Below are 5,471 nucleotides of genomic sequence, written 5' to 3'. Positions count from 1 at the left end.
CAGTCGTCACGCTTTCCCCAGTCGGCTTCACCGGCTTAGCGAAATTTCTCTCCCCGGAGAAAACCAAACTGTACAACGCAAATAAACTCAAAACGGAACTTAAAATCCAATCGAGCAAATACAAATTCATTATAGAAGATGAAGAAAAACAAGTTACGACGGTAACGACGGCGGAGATGAAAACATGTTTCTTCGTCGGTGAGAGTGTGATGGGGTTTCAGCGGCGGAGAAGAAGAAGAACTGAGGAAATATAGAAGATGAAGAACAGTGACTTTTAGGGTTTCAGCGGCGGAGAAGAAGAAGAACTGAGGAAATATGGAAGATGAAGAACATTGACTTTTAGGGTTTCAGCGTCGGAGAAGAAGAGGAACTAAGGAAATATGGGAGAAGAAGAGGAACTGAGGAAATATTGAGGAAATATGGCAAAATGCGTGTTTGTTTTAATTTGTTTTAAAAATTTTAATTTTAAATGAGCTACGAGAGCGCTTTTCAAAAGCGCCTTTGTAACTAGACCTATACCAGCGCTTTTTAGAATAAAATCGCCTTCGTATCCTACCCCTATACCAGCGCTTTTAAAAGAGCTTTCATAACCCCACCTATAAGAGCGCTTTATAAAAGCGCTTTCATAACACCCCCTATAAGAGCGCTTTTAAAAAGCGCTTTCATAACCCCCCTATAAGAGCGTTTTTTTTCCGTTTTTTTTAATTTTGTTTTTAGCGAAACCTACGAAAGCGCTTTTGCCTAAAAACGCTTTCGTATATGTGCTGCTAAAAAACTAATTTGGCGTAGTGCCTATTACCTCGATTGAGATGGCAACCTAAAGAAAATGTATTCAGAGGGGATACACTTTCGTGAATTCCAACAACTAAATTTTAGAAAATTTTATTTTATTTTTTTATTATTTTTATAACCATGATTGAGCTCACAACCGAGGGGAAAAGTATTGATCAACCCTCTTATAAATTTCAACGAGAATACTTTAGCAAATTTTATTTTATTTTTATTTTTTCTTTATGACATAACCTTAGTTGAGCTAGCAACCAAGGGGAAATATTTAGTCGAATTTGTCAAAATATATTAAGTAAAGAATATTCGTCGTCCATTTATAAATTAACAATGGTTAAGACATGGACAACTCGTCAATCCACATAAACATCAGTATTCTGCGTGAAACCTTCACCAATCTTTCTGAATGTGAATGCAACAAAGATCCATCTTGGAGCAAAGTATTGATATGAAAACTTAACGTAATAAAAATAGTGATAATGATAGTAGTTGCATGAAGTACAACAACATTCTTTAGGATGAATTGCAAGAGTAAGAAAATGCTTTAAGGTAGGTTTCATAAAGTAATCGCTTCTCTTATAATTTCTTGTTAAAAATTTTTATTTTTATTTATAAAATCATGTATGTAACAATTAGCAAAGTCGATGTTGTTGAGTTGAGTAAAAAGTTTAACGTTGTAGTTGTTCTTGTGATTTAATGCTTAACGATTTTATCGATTTTTTTTATTTTTTGTTGTTTTTAAAATTTAATAGTTAAATATTCTATTGATTTTATTGTTGTTATTGTCGTTGATTAGATTTAATGTTTAACAATTTTCTTTAGTTTTGTCGTTATTATTGTTGTTGATGATGACGATGATGATGATGATGAGGAGGAGGAGGAGGAATATTCAGAATTTGTCAAGAAATATGATGCTTTGCATATTAAAATGAAAAATAAGATTACAACAAAAATTATGTAAGTAAAGTATATCACCTTCGGTAATTTTTTTATTTAGAGGTAAAAAGTAGTGCAACTTTAAAAATTTTAAAAATATTATTGCCAGGAATTGAATTCATGACCAGCTCCACTTTTGCCTTCGGTTCACAATTCAACCGAGAGGAAAAGTGATATAGTTTTCATAACACCCTTCTTTACTCCGCTAATCAAAATGAGGTAAAATCCATTTTCCGATCAAGGTAAAATCACCTATTCATAGTAGTGTATATATAATAATCTAGAGATTTTCGATGAGCCTAACATGCGATGAGCAACATATTATTACATATCGAGACCGAGGCACTCCAATTGCCTGCTGCTCCACGTCCATTCTAGTTGATTCTTGATGTTGTGTCATTAATTTTAACTTTTATCTTTGTAGGATTGAAATGGTCTTAAAAATGTAGCTCAATTGGGATATATGACAACTACTGGATAATATCATATATTATATGGAATCGTATTCATTCTATAAAGCACAATGGGAGAATGTCTTTCTAAAATATCATTAAACACATTGGATTTATTTAGTAAGTTAATGTCATATTTGAATATGTAATACTAAAAATGCATGTCAAATCCACAAGTCTTGTGATTTCATTGCTACAAGACTGATTGTGGGCTTACCGTGATTACCTAGACAAAATTGTCCTTTTCATGCAACTGTATAATTTTTCATTCCCAATGCATATAATCAACGGAAGCAAACATAACTAGAAATATGTGAGACTCTTTTTTTTTTAACAGATGTTCAACATCATTGTTGTTTGGCTTTCTCAGATAATAACGTCCAAATACCTAATTTACGCCCGTTATGAATCTCTCAAAACACTCAACTAGAGTGCTTTCACCAATTTGAATATATTCATATACAATGTAGACGGGAAATCCATACGCCAACATGCAAATAACAAAGGCTCATTTCTGTAACGGTGAAAGACCCATTTTTCCTGTTGTATCTGACCTCATTTGGAAATATTCATGATGATTTTCAAGGATAGTTTCAATTTAAATAAACATATGCCTATGCATTCCAAGCATTCTTCAGAATAGAACATCTTTGTATATTGGAATTTCTAATAAGTAGTCATTGACTAATATTTCCTTCTTCACGATTTTGATCTATCATTGTTCTTCTCTTTGGTCTAGAGGATTTATATTTGTAGTTATGCATTTATGTTTTCCATAAATCATCTTTAATCAAGTCCCAATAAAAAATTTTAGATTATTTAATTTGTCTGAATCCATTAAAGTGAGAGAAGAGTGACAAAAATGAGATATGAGTGAGAGAAGAATGAGAGATGAATGATAGTATATTTTATATAGTTTGAAAATTTGAGTTAAAAATTATAATGTTTCAATACCAACTTGAGTTGAAAACTTGGACATCACTTTCTAACATAAACCCACTAAGTTTTCTAGGTTCACTACGAGAAAACTCCACCCATCAATATTTATTTGAGTTCTATAATAAATATTGGCACTATTTGGTGACAGAAAAAAGAGAGGTTTGCTGACAGTGATATCCATTATGAATTTTGAGGATTAGAATATACTAACAATAATTTAAAATACTAACAACAATTATTGTTGAGAGAGTTCTATACTAACTCTCTCAACAATAATTTTTCCACGGGAAAATTCCAAATATTTAAAATAAAAATTTTTGCCCGAAAAAATTATAGACCCTATGAACTATAATTTTTTAACACAAAAAATGCAAATCTTTCAACTACAATTTTTGTACGAAAAAATAGCAATTTTAACTTTAACTTTTTACAGGATAATTGCAAACTTTCTTAACCAAAATTTTATCACGAAAAATTAGAAACCCTCTCAACAATAATTTTTACATAGAAAAATTGAAAACCCTCACAACTAATATTTTTGAACTGAAAAACAATTTTTGAATAGAAATATTTAAACCCTTTCAACTACAATTTCTTAACACAAAAATTTAAACCTTCTTGCAATAAACAATTTCTCAACCCCACAACACTCATAAGGTTGAAGCAGTGGCGACCTCGTGCTTGTCCAAAGAGTGTTGTTGCTTGTGCAAAGAGTGCTATAGCACTGGGTCCTCTAAATTTAAAGGCCTCAAAAACCAATATACTCTATTAGTAAATTAAATACTGGTTATGAGTATTAAATTATTTAAATAAGTATGAAGCTAGGTACTTTAGTCTAAGGCAATAAGAAAAATTAGTATAGGATTTATCGGATGTAGTTTGATGTTTTATTTATAGCTTATATTTTCTCTTATTAATTAGTAAATATTTTGATGTGGAGTTAGTTCTGCATACCATCTTTGACAACCACACTATCTCTCTATTTTATTCATGTTATAAGTATTTTATTTTAAATAATATAATTTACATTTGTAAACATATTGCAAATATTTTAAAATCTCAATAGGTAATCTTAATTTTTCTTATTAATTTCTTGCTTATCGCTAATTCTTAATTAAAGCACCACAAAATAGATACCTAGTGAAAAATTGGACTAGTTTTTTATTACTATATAATTGTAGTTTTTTACGCATTGATTTTAATTATTAAAAGTTTTTTTAATTTAGACTAAAATTTTAAAATTTGAACAAAACCTTCAAATTGACCGGACCGATCTTGGGTTGAAGTTGTTGTGATTAAGAAAACTCAAATTACATTTTTTTTCTATTTTTATTTATATTTCAATTCTTTTTTTTTTCAACTGTCCGGATGTAAGAAATTGGGATGAATGCATTCTTTGACTATACAATATGAAATTAATTTTTTTATTCATCAGATCATAAATTGCTATGAATAAAAAAAGTTTTCTCAATAGAACTAAATTCATTTTGGATTTTATGAACTAAATTCATTTTGGATTTTATCAAACTTTTTTCTTAATTGTACTTGACGATTAATATTTTTGCATCACCTCCAAATTTAATTTCTTCTAATTTTCATTTTTGATAAAATTAGAAACACAAATATAAAATAGTAATACTAAAGTATAATTGCTATTTTTTAAAATACATTAATATTATGCATAAAATTTTCAACTAATATAAGATAATTCAAATATCTTTTTTTCCAATAAAATTAATCAAAACTTAATATTTTTATGTTTGTTAATTTTTTTATTTATTATTAAAAATAAATACACAAATATATATAAAGGGATGATAGACAAATTAATAATAAATAACTAATTGAATTTTTAAAATTATACATGAAAAAATAAAAATAAATTATAAATCCAACAAGTATAAATATCAAAGCTAGTAATATTTTATATAAATAACATAATATATTTAATTAAAAGAGAAGTAAATTAATTGCGCTTGGATTTTAGTGATGGGATATAGAGAGAATCCTTACTGTCGAATGAGTTAACATGCATGTTTCATTGTCAGTGCTTTGAAAATGAGCCACCTCTCTGCCAAAAACAGTACACATTTGGTTACCAAAAGGGAGATTTCAGGTGACAGATGAGGAAAACTACAAAAGTTTAAAGCAAAAATTATTAAATATGGAGAGAGCCGTTATTACCAATATTAATAACTAAAAATAACATTAATGAGTGTAAAATAATAATAATAATAATAATAATAATAATAATAATAATAATAATAATAATAATAATAACAACAATAATGAGTCTGTCATAATTTGATTTAGTGGTGCAACTATTCACGTTTGTGAGCTTCTACCAAGATTTCCAAT

This window comes from Vicia villosa, linkage group LG6, assembly GCF_029867415.1.
Source record: "Vicia villosa cultivar HV-30 ecotype Madison, WI linkage group LG6, Vvil1.0, whole genome shotgun sequence".
In the NCBI taxonomy this organism is placed as follows: Eukaryota; Viridiplantae; Streptophyta; class Magnoliopsida; order Fabales; family Fabaceae; genus Vicia; species Vicia villosa.
This window is presented reverse-complemented; position numbering follows the sequence as displayed.